The sequence below is a fragment of the Rhinolophus sinicus genome, chromosome 1, assembly GCF_057876585.1.
Source record: "Rhinolophus sinicus isolate RSI-liver-muscle chromosome 1, RSI-T2T, whole genome shotgun sequence".
In the NCBI taxonomy this organism is placed as follows: Eukaryota; Metazoa; Chordata; class Mammalia; order Chiroptera; family Rhinolophidae; genus Rhinolophus; species Rhinolophus sinicus.
Genome location: NC_142501.1, coordinates 2,559,901 through 2,576,561, shown reverse-complemented (window position 1 = coordinate 2,576,561; position 16,661 = coordinate 2,559,901). Strand labels below are relative to the sequence as shown.

Sequence of the window (16,661 nt, the reverse complement as noted above, 5' to 3'; positions counted from 1 at the left end):
CTGCTCTCTCCAGGGGCCCCGCGCCTACCTGCCCGGGCACCCACCTCAGGGCTGTAAGTGCCATTGAAGCCTCGAGCAGGTGGTGTCAGGGCCCAACCGGTGGGCCCCCCTGGAGTGAGTTGTTGAGGGATCCTCAGGGCGGGGGACAGCCATCTCGGGGGTCGAGCCGGACAAAAAATCAGAGGCAAACACCAGAGCCAACTCCTCAGCGAGGAGTAAAGAAATTCTGAGAGTAGGGCTGGCTGTGGGATGAGGCTGTGGCTTGGTGGGGACACCCACACCTCCCACACCACCCCTCCCGAGTGTTCTCACTGGCCAGTGAGGTGGTCAGACCCCGGTCTCCACGCCAGGGCTCAGGCCCAGCTGCTCACCGCCCCACCACCCCTCTGGGCTCCTGGTGCCCAACCACCCATATGCCTGTCCATGTAAGTGTCACTCTGGGGGCAGCCATCCATCTCACCCTGTCGTGCCACCATGACCACAGCTCCACGGGTCACCTCACACTACACCTGTGCTCTCGGACCCAGGGTGGTCCCTCTCACTTGGGCCCTGGGGTGGAACACCTGCAGGCAGGACTGTCCCGGTGGGTCCTTGCCAGGCAGGGTGGCGGCCGGTACCACAGGCGCCAGCCACACCCCAGCCGGCAGTCATGCCTCTGGCTCTCCCCCGTCTGCGCCTCAGCCGGCCTCCTGTGTATCCATCTCTGGTGGAGCTTCCAGTCCCAGGCCAGGTGTTCCTGAATTCCTAGAGGGAACATGGAGTCGTTGGCTCAGCAAGGAAACTGCAGGACAGGCAGGGCAGCTCTTGTCCCATCCAGACCTACTGGGGAGTCCACGCTGGGGGACAGTGACAGTCATCCAGCTGGAGACGGCACAAGGGTGCAGGCGGGGGGACAGTGGGCTGCCACGGGGACAGAATGCGGTAGTGAGAGAGGTCACCACCAGAGGAGTGATGGTTGTGGGTGAGAAGGGAAGTGAGGGGGGGGGGGTCAGGGCTGTGGGTCCCTTCTGAGCCTGGGGTCTTCCAGGAAACCTTGGGGCTGGGGGTCGGGGTCGGAGGAGGGAGAGCAGTGTGAGAGCTAGGGGCTGGCAGGATGGTGTCAGATGAGTGTGACACAGCCTGGTGGTGGTGGAGGTGCTAACAGGTGGGCACGTAAGGGGAGTGAGGCACAGAAGGGAGGCCCTGGCCAGGAGTGCCTGGGCGGGGAGGAGTGGTACTGGTGACTCCAGATCCATGACAGGTGGGAGGGGCGGCACCAGGCGGGCTTCCAGTGGAGGTTCAGTCCAAGGGGTCAGCCGCTGACAGGCTCCAATCTAGCACTTGGGCCAGGGCCTGGGGTGCCAAAGCCGTCTCCAGGGCAGTCTCGTGGCCTGAGCGTGGAACTAATGCCCATTTTCCAGCTGGAACCCAGAGAGTCTCAGGTCCTCAAGGAGAGGGCCCCAGGATTGGTGCTGTCTCCCTGAGCATGGCAGGGTCACCTGGGCAGCTGCCCCACCCCATCCCTACCCAGGCTCGGTGAGCGCAGGGGCATTGGTGCGTGTCCTGACGGGCTGAGCAGTCACCTGGCAGTGGAGAGAGGGCAGGCTGTTTTGGACACCAGGAAGCAGGACCTCTAGCCTGAGCCCAGCAGCTGGCTCCCTTCGGCCCCACTGGCCTGCTGGGGTCTGGGGGGGGGTCCTCTATGGGCACCTACTTTGCCCACCTGCTGTGCCACAGCCCACCCTAGACAACCTCCACGGTCACTGTAGGGCCTGGGGCGGGCCACAGCCAGGGTGGGCATCTCCGTGCTGACAGCAGCTGAGGCCACAGGCCAGAGTGCCATTGGCCCTCACCTCACTCTGCTGTGGGACCCCCACTCAGGTTCTCCCGGCCCCTTCACTGCCCCTCCCCCCACCAAAGCAGCGTAAGTCAGGCTGAGCTGGTTCCTGGTGTGCCAAGCATGGTCCCACCTCAGAACCCTTCCCCAGGGAACAACCCCAGGTCTGGCATCTCTTGCTCCCTCCCCCCTCCACTGGGGCCCCTGCTCAGCTGTCCCCCTTCATAAATCTGCTCTATCCCCTTGCCCAAGTCGCTCCCCTTTGGGAGCCCCCACCCATCCCCAGAGACATATCTATGCACTTAGCAGGGGTGCCGGCTCCTCTCTCTCAGGCTGAGGTCTGGAGTCAATGGTGGAGACACCCTAGCCTCAGTTTTCTCATCTGTATATGGGAGAGTGTTCCCATCTGAGGGAGGGCCCACCACCAGGCCCAAGGTGGGGGACAAGGGGTTTGGACAGGGGTGAGGATCGGGCAGGAAGGGTGGACTTGACCCCAGCAGGACCTCGCCAGGCCAGGCAAGGGGCGAGGGGTGCAGACAGGGCCCCTGGGACCACGGTGGCTGGGGGTCCAAGGGCCAGGGTACAGGGATGTGGGTTCTGGGGCCTTGAATGTTAGTGCCTCTGCAGGAGCTCTAGCCCTCCCACGGGGAGTGATGCGGGGGAATACCCACCTCTGGCAGCAACCCCTGCTAGCCCTGCAGCCTCCCCTCCAGCCCCAAGTGGGCAGTGTAGACTGACAGTGGGGACCACACTATCGGGATCTCGGTTCAGCCACTGCTCGTCCTCGGTCGGGTCGGGCGTGGCCAGCAGGTGGCGCTGTGGGACCACCCAGTCAGCCCCACTTCCAGGACTGAGAGCCTGCGCCCTGGCCCCCCTGGGGTGCAGTGGGAAGGAGGATGCTGCGGGGTGATTCCCTGGGTCGGGCCGGGCCCAGGTCCCCAGGGAGGGTATCCTGAGGCTGGCCCCAGCCCCAGTGTTTACAGGAATGTCCTGCTCCCGGAATCACAACCGCAGATAAGATAGGCAGGCAGGGGACCATGGACCTAACGACCTGGGGTAACCCAGCGGCTGTGTCTTCTCCCTCACCCCACCTCTGAGGCACCAAGGAGGGGGCCATAGAGCACTGAAGCAGAGCGCCCACTGTGGCCCACCCGTCACCACTCAGCCCCTTTACATAGCTCCTCAGGGTCTTGAATGCAGACACCGTCCTCCCTGTTCTAGTCAGCAGCCCGACCCTTCTGCGGGCTGGGGTCAGGGTCAAGGACCACTGCTCACCAGCTGGGCCGTCACAAAGGGCCTGGGGCCCAGCTGGGGGCTCTTTGCCATGTCCCTTGGGGGAGCCAGGACCCTGGCTCTGTAGAGCCAGGAGGTCAGGCCCCCAGGGCTGCTGCCACCTCCCCATAGTCCCTGAACCCAGGAGTGGTGCTTTGGGAATGCTGCACCACAGGCAGGTCTTTGGGTGCCTTCTACCTGGATTTCCGAAGGCTGTTGCATACCTGGTCAGTGTAGAAGCTTCTAGAAGTGTGTGAGTGCACGTGCTCACTGCCCAGCCCAGCTTTGCTGTAAAGTGGGCCATGGTCTGATGTGTCTTTACACAGAATCCTGTATCACAGAATCAAACATTTTGTAAGCTGGTCGTTCTTAACCGGCGGCCCAGGAGACACTTGCCAATGTCTAGGGACATTTGTCACGACTAGGTGAGGGGGTGCTACTAGCTCAACTGGGTAAAGACCAGTGACACTGCTCAACACCCTCCAATGCCCAGGACACCCCCTCCCAGAAGGACCCGGCCCCTTGTCAACCACAGTGGAGACCATGGGCCTGGGGACACTGAACGGTGTCGTCCACGCTTCCTGGTCTTCTTCCCGATGGGGCTGGAGGAGGAGCCACCCCGTGTCCACTCCACATATCTGGGGCCTAGAGCTGACCCTACTCTAGCAGAGACGCCATGTCTGGCTGCGACCTGGGGGGCTTTTGCGTCCTGCACCCATCACCTGCCTTTTGTAGTGGTCAGACTGGGGGAGAAAATGGATGTGACAGGACCACCACCTCGTATCGTTAGGTCTTTCACTGTGTCACTAACCACCCCGGGATGTCACATTGCTTTTGACTTCCTATCTTGGTGGGGGGTAGTTACAGAGACTTCCACTGGACTTGTCCATGATGGTGGCCAACAACGTGACGTCCACCAAGTGTGTCTGCTCCACTTGTCTGTTCCAGGCCTGAAGAAATGACCACTGGGGAGATGTGCAGACTCAAGGTCAGGGGTCAGACCTGGCCAGAATTCCATTTGTTCCCTGGCTCCTGGGAGCCCCCCACTCTAACAGGGGAGCCACGATGATGCCTCCAGGTAACTCTAGGTAACACCCATGTCCAGCAGTCCCCTCCATGTTCAGCTACGAGGTCATGGTGAGACTTGTCTGGTGATGCAGACCTGTCTGGCGGTGCAGACCCAGCCCCCAGCGAGTCAGTGGGCTCTGGGTCTGAAACCTGCCTGAGGCCTGGAAGCTGGGTAAAAGGTCACCACCTTTTATTTGGACCTCCTGGTCACGCATCCTTGATTGCTTCTCCTTGGCTCCTGTCCAGTGCCGGGAACACCATGTTCTGTTAACCACAACCCTGGCACCTCAGGCCGTTGGCCCAGCTCCAGTTCTGCTGCTTTTGAGAGCTGTGTCTACCTGGCCTGACGACCAGGTGCCATCACCCCTGTCACTGTCATTTCTGCAATGGCCTCTCCCACTATCAGCAGGGCCTGCGGAGCCTCCACCAACTTTCCCGATGATGCTGGTGTCTCTCCCAGCATGTTCCTGAGGGATTGGCCGCAGGGCGTCCTCAGGGTCACTAGACCCTCCTCCACATCAGACGTGGCTGTTCCGAGGGTCTGCCGTCTTCACCAGCATCCATGCTTCTACGGGCCTCCCAGCGCTGAGACTTCAAAGGCTCGGCTATCCACCGGCTCCCTCTACCTGCCCCGACATGCTGCTGGGCCCTGAGGCCCCTTTGGCGGCGCAGTCCCTTCTGTCCAGTCCTGGGCCAGCATGTCCCCCCAGGACATGTCTCCACTTAATCCAGGAAGGAGGTGGGCAGGTCCTGAGGGGTAAGGCACTGTTGTCTTCAAGGGGGGGTGTGGGCCCGAGGACGTGGGGTTAGCTGTCATTCCCTGCCTGTCCATTCCCCCGAGCCAGTGTCTGGCTGGGACACAGCAGTCACCAGGCTGGGGGTTCACCCTCTTGGGATCTGGCTCCTCTGATCATGAAGTCATCCCGGTCTCTCCCCCAAACTGTTATCCTTTCCCAGAGCAACAGGGGACAAAAGCAGCCCCCCACAACATCATCATCCTTTTTCGCGACAGCCAGACTGCTCAGCTAGTGCGGCCCCCCTCCCGACTCCCCACAGGGACAGCTGGGACGACTGGACTGCGTTCGCAGAGTGGCGGGCCCTTCTGTCCTCTTTCACCGTTCAGGCTGCCCTGGCTCAGCCTGTCTGATTGATTCCCAGAGGCGCAGTGGGTCCTCAGCTGACCCCCTGGGAGCATGAAGGAGATAACCCTTCAGAGAATCCCAGGTTGTGATGAGGGCCAGACCTTTGACCCCTAGTAGACTATTTACTGGGAAGGGGCACAGTCTGGCAAGGCAGCTTTTAACCGAGGCCATCCCTGCAGAGGCTGAAGGTGAAGTCCCAGCAGCTGAGGACAGTCCCTTCCCATCCCCCCCAGCACCAGGCACCAAATCTTGCTCCTCTTTTCACACCCCATGTCCAGTCCACTCCCCTCCCCACCTGCCATCCTGCACTGCCAGCACCTCTCCCACCCCCAGCCCAGAGCCACGCCCACCCAGGCCTGGCCACAGTTCAGTGCTTGCTCATCACCCAACTCCCACCTGCCAGCATCTCCCAGAGGGCTCCTGGGGGAGTGTGGGACTGCACCCCAGCAGCATTCAACCAAAGCCTGCCCTTCCCCCACGCCACTGGCTCCCCAGGTCCTTTGACCCAGGGCCCCCCTCTGTGGGCCACCATCTCTCTGGTTCTTCACTCCCCACCTGCCCGGACCCTGAAAGTTGGTCCTGGGGACCCCCCCTCAGCCATGCACTCAGTTCTCACAGGCTTACCCCACCAGCCTTCCAGGACTCCCACCCATCAGCATTCTGGCCCCTCCGGCCCTTCTGCCCCACCCCCCACAGCCTCTGCTCTGGGTGCTAATCGCTGACCCCCAGCCTGGGGATACCAGCGCCATACAGACAGGCAGGCCTCTGGGTAGGGGCTCCAGCTCACCACTTTGGACAAGATGGTCATAAGAAAGGTGATGGGGGGGTCAGGACCTGGCAGCCCTGACATTCTTGCTGTTATTCCACAGCTAGCCTAATGGGCCTTGGGGTGGGGGCATGTCAGGGACCATGGGCAGGGGGTACTGGAGCCTGGGTGGGAGGGTGAGGGGGCACAGAAGGCCTGGATCCTGTGGGCAGCCACCTGGCAGAAGGCTCCACACTGTGGTTGGGTGGGACCAGCTTTAGGCCTTTTCAGGGACAGGCTGCCATTCAGGCCATCTGCCCCCTCCCACTCCAGGGGCCCCTCAAAGCCCTCATTGTGACTGGGCTCATCCCAGACGCCAGGCTGGCTGGCTCCACACCAGTGAGGGGCAAAGGCCCAGCGTCTCCTGGTGGGGCTGCATGGAGGGAGGGGCACCCACCTTTTCAGAGACCCCCTCCTCTCAATTCCAGTGGGCTCCTTCTGAAGTTTCTGGGGGGCATCACCAAACTGGGCCTGGGGAACTAGCCCTGGCTGCCCTCTGTCCTGCTTGGCCACTCTCTGCCCCTCAGCCACTAAACGGCACCCAGGGTAGGGTCTTTCTGCGCCCACCCACCTGCGGGGAGGCCGAATGGACTAGGGCGGGAAAGGGTATCTGACCACGTTCCTCACTCAGCCCTGAAGGCCCAGGGGCCTCTCATGGAGCCTGGGCAGCGCCCTCCAAGGCCTGCAGGCCACAGAGCGGACTGCGGCCTCCGCCCCGCCCCGCAGAGGCGTCGCCCGCCGGCCTCGGTGCCCAAACCTAGGTGCGTGGCCCGTCACCCTCGCCGACTGGGGTGGGGAGCGGGCACCTGAGAGACCGTGCCCGGCGTGGGGTCCTCTCCCGGCAGCTCAGCCCCTCGGGGAACCCCGCAGCGCGGCAGGTGCGAACGGGGAGCCCCTTCCCGGGTCCCCACTTCCCGCCCGCTCCTCCCCTGCCGCCCTCACACTCCCCACCCTGAGCCCCCTCCTCTCAGTCTCCGCCCTCGAGCGGCCAGGGTCTTCTGCCTCCATGGGCCCCCCTCCCCTCCTCCTATCCCCCGCCCGCGCCCCCCGTAGCCGAGGGAGGGGGTTGGCGCCGCCCCCCCCTCTTCCGCCCTTGCTGAGCAGATTTTGGCGCCGGGGCGGGGAGGGGGCTAAGTCCACAGGCGGGAAGCGGGGCGCGGTCTTGCCGGGAAGGGGGCGGCACCGGAAGCAACGGCCCGACTTTCCCTGCGGGAGGGGCCGCGGGAGGGGCCGCGGGAGGGAGGGGCTGCGGAAGGGGGCGGGATGGGTTGTCTCAGGGTCTCGTCCGAGTTGGAGGGGCCCGGGGGCCGCCCGTGCCCCGCCCCGCCCGCGTCCCCACCCCCGCGTCCTGCGCGTCCGGGCACTGGGACGCCCCCATTCCCGGAGCAATAGTAACGTGGGGATGATGACGCTGATGGTAAAACCCGAGGTTTCCGACGTAGGCGTGGCGCGTGCGCGCTCGGCCACGACCTTCTTGGAAAGCGTTTGGCGACAGGTGGTCGCGGGCGGGGTGCTCGCGCCCCTCGTGACATCATTGCGCGGGTGGTGGTGGGGGTCCCGCAGGAAACAAGGACGGCGTAAGGAGGCGGTGAACAAGATGATGTAAATTCAAAGGTGGGGAGCAGTGTAGGTCGCCCCCAGATCCCCTCCGCGTGGGGGTGGGAGTGGCGCCCGTGTCTCAGCCTGGGGTCTGGCTGTAGGGGCTCCTTCCCTGCTGGCTGGCTGCCCTGGCTCTGCGAGGCTATGGGGCAGAGTCCTGGAAAGGCCTGCCTCCACCGAGAAGGCTGTGGGGCCCCAGGACTCCAGCCTGATACGCTAGCTTTCGGGTGAAAGTGCCCCAGTGTCTCTCTCCCAGGATAGGAGTGCGCCCCTGCAAGTCGGAGCTGGGCAGCGCCTGTCGAGGCGCCCTTTCCTCCCCGCCCCCAGGACCTCAGGCCCTGCCTCTAGGGGGTTGGGGGGCTCGGTAATGGGGCGGGGAGCAAGTCAGGTCTGGTCTCAGCAGGGCATGAGCCCCCACAGCTCTCTCCCCTCCCCAAAGAGGCGGCCCTGCTGGCTGGGTCCCGGGACACAGCCCACCTTCCTGAAGGAGGCTGGTGGGACCAGTGACTGGGGATGGAGGGGAGCACCCTGCTCCTGGTGGAGCTGGGGAGCAAAACCAAAACGAAGGCCTAGGGTGTTTCCCCCACTTCACCAGCCACGCTGCACCCTCACCCCAGTGAGGCCCCATCTGATCCTTTTCCCACCAGCTGGGTAGCCTTTGTAGTTTCAAAAAGCAGCCAGAGATTGTATGTCAGTCAGCCAGAGCAGGGGTGACCCACCAGCCTGGATGTGGGGAGGCGAGCGAGCCTACCCCCTCCACACCCATCCCTTGGTGTGGCCCAAAAGCCTAACTGACCACCGGTTACTGCTGGGACACCCGGTTTTCCTGGCTGGCTGCAAGATGTCAGGTCTATTTCTGGTCCCAGGCTAGAAATGGGGTGCTCCCCAAAAAGCATATGGGTTGGGGGTGAAGGCTCAAGGTCCCTCATGACCCCACAATCCTTTTTTCATCCCTCGTCTTCCTGGGCTACCATCTAAGAACCAGGTGTATGGGGGCTGACCTCAGCACCCCTCCTCCATCCTGGTTCCACTTACTAGCCTTGCCCCTCCCATCTCTTGCCCACTATCAGCACATCCCTCCTTAGGGGGAACAGTGCCTGGGAAAGCGGGGTGGGGGGCACCAGCCTGGGACCCCTGGCCTGCTGCCCTAGGTGAACCACAGAGATTGCCTCAGCTGCTGACCGCAGAATAGTGGCTTTTGTCTGGCTGCCTGGGTGGGGGCTGGGGTACCAGCCCCGGGTGTCTCAGGCAGAGGATGGCACCCGCCGGCACCCACAGGCATTTTGTCCATTCACCCTCCATCCTCACTATTAATAGCTCTAGTCGTCAGCAGAGCTACTATAAATAGCCCCACAGCCCCTCACACAGACGGTGCAGGCGCCTGCTGCCTGGGCACACACAATCACCCACACACACCCGTACACTGGCCCACTCAGCCGTACACGCTCACTGGTCCACTCAGCTGTGCACGCCCGGGCACCCAGCCCACTCCTCTCCACGGCCAGGCATGGAGGGCTGCACACACCGCCCCAGTCACCCTCTGCTGAGGCTGTCCCTGCATCCCTCACAGTTCCTCCCAGAACTGAGGCTGGCAGGGTGGGTGCTGTTTCCATCCTCCTTAAGGCCACGTGGCAAGGGGCCTGGAGCAGCATTCTGGCCCTTCCTGTGCTGGGTCTTGCCCGGCCTCCTGGGGATGAAGGCACACTTGGTCTGCAACCTTGGGCCTTTGGCACATGAGAGGCCCTCTCTGACCCTAGAGGTTCTCATCGTGCAGCAGGCATCACAATGTCTATATGGCTGAGCACCCAGGGGCAGTTCCTCCAACCGGTGTGGAGGGAGGTCCACCTGGAGGGAAGCCCTGGCCCCTGACGCCCCATCCCAGGACACCCAGCGTCTGTGTGGACTTAGCCCTGGCTCTAGGCTCCTGGTGCTGAGGGTCACAGGGCTCTGCCAAGCCCCAGGGGACACATGCTCAGCACAGCCGCACCCACCCTGACTCTGGCTCCAGTGGACCCCAAGCTTGGTCTGGCCTCCCACCTGTCCCATGGGGCAGGCACCATTGAATTTCTGTCCCCTGCTGCTTGCCCTGGGGGCCTTATCCCAGGTGGCCAAGCTGTGACCCCCATTCCCAGGAGAGCCTCCCCTGTAGGACCCCGTGGCTGGTGGTGCCCAGGGCCAGGATGGGGGCTTGGGGACAGCTGTTATTGTGCCAAGAGGAGAAAGGAAAACAACCCTGTTTACGGAAAAGGCGCGTCCGCTGCTGCTGGCCAGCAGCCGTCCTGGGGGGGACAGAGGCCCTTTGTTGGGAAAACAGGAAGCGAGGATTTCCAGGACCCAGCGGGCCACCCGCCGGCCGCTCGCCCCAGCTTCCGCCAATTCTCAGAAGCTTCTGCCGGCCACCAGCTGCCTGTCTGTCCATCCACTTGTCATATGTCCCTCTGACCATGAGGCCCAGGTTTCCGGCTTTGGGGCAAAGCTGCTGTCAATGCTGAACCCCGCGGTGGGGGGAGGGGTGTCAACTGGAGGCTGCTCTCTCCTCGTGGAGCCCCCTGGTCACATAGAGACAAATACCCGAGAAGCACCTGCTGGGTGCTCAGCTTCAGGTAGAAATGGGAGCACGGCAGGCCCTCTGAGCTTTGCCACCCTGGGGCCACAATCCCACTCAGAAACCCATGGAAAGACCAGCCCCATGCTGCGGCCTAACAGCCCAGAAACATGCGGGTAGGTGGGGGCTCTGGTAGGTCACAACAACCAGGGTACCCCTGATGGCGGCCTCGGACCAAGACCCAAGGAGCACAGAGAAGGGCAGTGCCAGGCAGGTGTGAGGAAAGGGGCATGGGAGGCGCTGGGCTCAGCAGGGAGGCCCAGAGGGTCTAAGCTCTCCTCCTCCTCCCCGCCCTGCCTGAGGAACAGTAGGGTCTTAGGGTCAGGGGTCACCATGGCACTGCAGGCCAGACCAACATCCAGCCCCTGCCTCACACGCTGCTCACTGACTGACCTGCTGCAGCGTGGGCAAACATGCACGTGTGTGTGCTCACGTGCACACACGTGTGCAGCCACACACGCGTAGCGCAAACACGGACCCAGCATTGGTCATCAGCACAGTCACTCTGTCTGTCCCCATGTGCAGGACACAGCAGCTGTGTCCCCACCCCTCCCCTCACTCCCAATCCACATCTGGGGGTTGTGGAGGGGGCCCCTTTGGCTCACCCCCCACCCCTGCTTCGGGCACTGGCCAGAGCTGGCCTGCTTGGGTCACCCTGCCTCGTGCAGCTGGGAAATGCCACAGGGTGCCTGGCGCTGGGCGGACGGAGCTGGGTCAGCACTGTGTCGGTGACATTCCCTGCCCCCTGCCCAGGACCTCCCTAACTCTGAGTGTCCTCCACCTGCTGGTACCCTGTTGGGCTCCCATGGGTCAGAATCGGTTCCCCTGTGACCTCTGTCCTTTGGGGTGGGTGTGGGGTGGGCACAGGATGACTTAGGAAGGGTGTCCAGGGGCAGTGAGGGAGAAAGCAAGTCAGGTACGCAGGAGGCTGCTGGCCCTGGGATCCCGGGTCCTGGCAGGTGCCTTTCGCCTCTGTGGAATCCGGCCACCACCCCTCTGCTCACCTGTCCTCCCTCCCCGAATGCCCGGCTGGGTCACTGGGGCTGGGCGAAATTTGATTCTGTCTGGGGCAGGGGTTGGGCCAGGGCCTCCACCAGCTGGGCTCTGTCCAGGCCCAGACGGCTGCCCCCGCCCCTGCCACGTCCTCAGCTTCCCCACGCTGGTTGTGGGCCAGTGTTTGGACTCCCATCCAAGCTGTGCTGGGCTTTTATATTGTTCTTTCTTTAATTCAACCAAGGAAAGGAGACGAGCACTGAGCTGGCTCATGCCAGGGCATAGGGGGACTGAGGCCTGAGAGTGACCCTCCCAAGTTCACGGGCAGCTGGACACCAGTAACTTCCACGGCCCGACACCCGAGTCTGTACCATCATGAATGGCCCTGGGATACAGAAGACAGGTGCCCTCACCTGACCTCCCTCTGCTGCCCATCTTGGTCCCTGGGAGGCCGGGCAGAGGGGAGGGAGGGGCCACATGGATATGGGACACTGGGTGGGGGCAAGGGATGGCAGGCCCCCCAGTGGCACTGGCCTGCCGTGTTGGAGGCCGGATGTCAGGAACAGAGCTTGTGAGAGGAGACGTTGGAAAGTAAATGGGGGCCAGTCCTTAGGGTGTGGCTCTGGCCCAGTGGGTGGGAGTCTGCTGGCCCTGCGCAGAGGGGCCGTGATCTGATGGAGGCTAAGGCGATCTCTCTGCTGCATAGCAAGAGAATGAATGTGTGAAAGAATGAGTGAGTGAATGAACGAATGAGTGAACAAGCAGTGAGTTGGCTGCCCAGGCCCGTGTCTGCTCACTGCTGACCTGGACATTCCTGCCCCAGCAAACCTGCCTGTGGGAAAAGAGACATGGCCCCAAGTGCTGTGCATAGAACTTCTCGAAGCCATAGGCAGCGCAGGGAGTCTGGGTGGTGAGGACGCCTGCCTCCTGCTTGCTGAGGACACAAAGCTGCAGCTGTTCCCACCGGTGGCCCATGCTGGCAGCCATCTTACTCCAGTCCTGCCCAGGACTGCTGGGCCAGGCCGGGCTCCAAGGGGTCCAGGACAGCCCCCTGGGGACTTCTCTGCCCTGTACCATGGGGTGGGCAGTGTGTGGGCCCGTGGTCACCCACCAGAGCCTCAGACCCTCCCCCACGTCTGGGCTGGCTGTTGCAGTGGGAGGAGAGGCAGGAGGGGGCAGCCCCTGCATAGGGGCCAGGCTTCTGCTGCCCACCCAGGTGCAAGCCAAGGGAGGCTCAGGGAGACTCATGCCTGGAGGGGCACAGGTTGGGGAGGGCCTTCGAATAGCCTCAGGGGCTTTGAACACTTTGCCTGAAAATTGCTTTCCCTAAAAATCACCTTTGGGGGGTGGCCGGATGGCTTAGTTGGTTAGAGCGCAAGCTCTGAACAACAGGGTTGCTGGTTAGAGTCCCACATGGGCCAGTGAGCTGCGCCCTCCAAAACTAGATTAAAGACAACAAGCTGCAGCTGAGCTTCCGGAGGGGCAGCTGGATGGCTCAGTCGGTTAGAGCGTGGGCTCTCAACAAGGTTGCCGGTTCCATCCATGGGAGGGTGAGCTGCGCCCCCTGCAACTAAAGATTGAAAACAGCGACTGGACTTGGAGCTGAGCTGCACCCTTCACAACTAGACTGAAGGACAACGACTTGGAGCTGGTGGGCCCTGGAGAAACACACTGTTCTCCAATATCCCCCCCCCAAAAAAAAAAAAAAAAACTGAAAAAGAAAATCACCCTTAGCTACTTGCGCCTGAGTCCCCACACGAGACCCCACACCCGGAACAAAGCTGAAGCAACAACCACCATGGGGGCTGGCAAGTGGTTGGGGGACTTGTGGCTGGAGGGGCACATGGTCCTCGGTCACCTGACTCTCCAGGACCTCCCTGCCTGCCACCCTCGGGCCCGCGGCCAGGTCTTGGGGAAGGAACCATAGGCATGTCAAAAAGGGAGGGTTTGCTCCATTAATGAGGGTCCCTGCCCTTGGGGTGCCCCGGCCGGTGACTCCTCCCTGGCCCAAGCCCTGAGTGCATGGCCTAGGTGGTCACATCCCATCACGGCCACGTTGGGGTGTGTGAAAGCAGCCCTACCTCCTGCCAGTCAGGGCTGCCCACGCCTCACAAGATGGCCACTTGGCTGTCCTGCTGCTCCTGGCCAGCTTGGCTTGTGTTCCTTGCTGTGTCCTTGGGGCAGACTGGCCTCCCTGGGCCCCAGGACCTCCGACCTGCAGAGCCCAGAGCTGTGGGGCCAGGAGCACTCCCACCCAGGTCCCGCTGTGGGTGGCAGGGCTGTCCCCAGAAGCAAGGGCCACACTGTGACCTTCCTGCCATGACTCCTGTTGAGCTGCTCTAGCCACACGGCTTGGTGGCTCCTTCTCTGAGTCTGTGGCCGTTCACGCACTGTCAGGACCTCCTGGCTCTGCAGGGTGAATCAAATGGGGCTCAGACAGGGACCGGCATCCGGGAGAGCAGTAAGGGTGGCATTCATCTCTGCCACATCAGCACCCAGGCTGTGGCACTCTGTTTACTGTCTTGGCTGGGGCGGGGGGAAGTTCCGGGTTTCCACTGCTGTTCCCACCATGGTAGCTCTTTCCTCCTAGGCTGAGAATCCATCAACCTGATTATACATTCAGGAGCTGGGGTGACGACCACTGTGGTCCGTGGACCGAAAGCCTTAACCAGGACCCCCTTATTGCCTGACCCCACGTGCCCCAGCGCAATGGGGTTATGATGCTGCTTCAGGTTTCCAGGTGCTGGTGCCAACATAGACCCTGGTCCTCTCCCCAGGGAGCAGTGCTGGAGTGAGGGCATGAGCCCTGCAGAAGTCTTCAAGTGTGGAAGGACGTGCGGCTGTGCCGTCCTCCCACCCCACTGGCCGCCTCTTCGGTTGGTGGACCAGGCGGAGAGCTGCCAGGGGCCTCAGCTGGAGGCCCCTGGGAGGGCTGGGTGCAGAGCTGTGGCAGGACAGGCCTGAGGTCATCCCAGGCCTCTGGCTGCCCTGCCATGGGTGGAAGAGGAGAGGGCAGTAAGAAGGGACATTGGGGTCACCGAGGTGAGACAGGACAGTGACAAGGAGCAGGGTGGGCTCTGGATCCCCACCTCCTGGTTTCATGCCCTGTGCTACCCCCTCCCCAGCAGCACAGACCTGCAGGGTGACTTTGTAAGGTTCTGACAGAAGCGGCCTCATGGAGAGGTCCACGAGGTGTGGAGCTGATGGAGGTCCCCGCCAGTGGGGACTGGAAGCCACCACACCCCCCGGAGGGAATGCAGAAGTGAGCCTGACATGGTCGACCCTTCCGCTGAGACTGGAACCCACTCAGCACCTTGAAGCAGAGGAAGCAGCTCAGCCACCCCTGGATCACAGGTCCACTGACACCAGGGGATAATAAACTGTTGTTTTAAGCCACTAAAGTGGGTAATGTGGGGTAATTTGTTACACAGCAAGAGCTCGCCCAGTGTTAAAGGTGGAGCGGGCTGTGGGGCCTGGGAGAAGGCGTCAAGGTGGACGCCAGCGCGTGCAGGGAAGGACCTGCAGCAACAGGGCAGGCCCTCATGGAGTTACAACACGGATGGACCGGGAGGCCGTCATGCCCAGTGAGGTAAGCCAGTCACAGAAGGACTAACATTGGGTGAGTCCCCTTAGTGAGGTCCCTGGAGTTGTCATAGTCACAGAGACAGAGAGTATACGGTGATACCAGGGGCTGGGGAAGGGGGAGCCGCATCAGCGTTTAAGGGGGACAGTTTCAGTTTGGGAAGATGGAAAGTTCTGGAGATAATGGTAGTGATGGTTGCAACAACATGAGTGCACTTAATGCCACTGAACTGTAAAAATGGCAAATCTTATGTTACGTATATTGTACTACAGTGAAACATAAACAGCGGAGTCCATTTGGAGCAGCGTTTCCATTCTGGCAAGAACAGAACACACGTGCCCTGATGAGCTGCAAATACGCCCCTGCGATTCCAGTGCCTACAACGAGCTCACTGCTCTCGTGTTTGCATTTAAAACTTGCCTTGCTTAGTGTGGAGGCAAACAGCAATATTCGTGATAACGATTTGAAATTTAATGTTTCCTTACTTAGAACGACATTAAAGAAACAAATGGCACCACAGGAAAGAGGAACAATTTTGTACTTTAGTTCCTTCAATGTCACTTCTTCCAGCTTGTTGAGCAAGGGGCCCTGTGTTGATCACGTGGCCGGTGGGCAGATCCAGGCAGACCTCCCCCTTCTCACACGTGCTTCTCGGCCAACATACACACAGGTGGTAAATATAGGGACAGTTAGTGACAGCTACCAAACTGCCCTGCAGGAGCTGGCTGGAGGGCTGAAGCCTGGCCAGCCCTGCTCGGTGGCCTGGGGCAGGCACACGCTGTTTGTGTCATTACTGTTGAAACTGCACACTGTGTGTTCTTTGCTGAGTGCACGTTGCATTTAATGATTTAAATATTACAATATGTGTATTTTTTTAAAGATTTTATTGGGGAAGGGGAACAGGACTTTATTGGGGAACAGTGTGTACTTCCAGGACTTTTCTCCAAGTCAAGTTGTTGTCCTTTCAGTCTTAGTTGTGGAGGGCGCAGCTCAGCTCCAGGTCCAGTTGCTGTTACTAGTTGCAGGGGGCGCAGCCCACCATCCCTTGTGGGAGTCGAACCGGCAACCTTGTGGTTGAGAGGACGTGCTCCAACCAACTGAGCCATCCAGGAGCTCAATGGCAGCTCAGCTCAAGGTGCCGTGTTCAATCTTAGTTGCAGGGGGCGCTGCCCACCATTCCTTGCGGGAGTCGAGGAATTGAATGGGCAACCTTGTGGTTGAGAGCCCACTGGCCCATGTGGGAATCGAACCTGCAGCCTTCGGAGTTAGGAGCATGGAGCTCTAACCACCTGAGCCACCGGGCCGGCCCCAATATGTGTATTTTTTAAAAAGTCATTTCCTGGGCATATGTCCCCACCACCTTCTGCGGCCCCCAGTCCCAGGCTTGGGAACTCAAAGGTGCCCTGGGACCATGGCGGGGGAGACCAGTGGGTCTTGGGGGGAGGGGCATTCTGCATTTCTAACAGTCTCCAGGACCCCAGCTCAGGTCCAGAGCTGCACCATCCACATGAGCCCCTCCTGGCACATGTGAATTGAGCTGGCTGAAACGTGGGAGGTGCTGGGGCGTAGGCCTGAGCAGAAAAGGTGTGCACTGTTATTAATGCCTGTTTATATTGACTGCCTGTTGAAATAATATCTTGGAGATTTCAGATTAAATAAGATCATGTATGTATTTATTTATTTATTTATTTCCCCCCCTTCTTATACCTCCCCCCTCTCCTCTAGTTCCAGCCATTGTTTCTCAGCCTAGTTGTGTAGGACACAACTCCCTGGCCCAT

General features: G+C 61.2%; 1 long non-coding RNA gene across 3 annotated transcripts; it reads left to right on the top strand.

Annotated features, from left to right (window-relative positions):
* Positions 1-1,040: 1,040 nt before the first annotated feature.
* On the top strand, positions 1,041-16,374 carry LOC141570212 (uncharacterized). 3 transcript variants are annotated; one of them, XR_016020313.1, is made up of 3 exons: positions 1,041-1,515; positions 4,037-4,166; positions 4,563-16,374. It is a non-coding gene; the product is annotated as an uncharacterized LOC141570212 (long non-coding RNA). The 3 variants fall into 3 exon arrangements; XR_016020314.1 differs by having other exon boundaries at positions 1,048-1,515; positions 4,037-6,981; positions 13,891-16,374; XR_012494205.2 differs by having other exon boundaries at positions 1,085-1,515; positions 4,037-14,889; positions 15,156-16,374.
* The last annotated feature ends 287 nt before the right edge of the window (positions 16,375-16,661 follow it).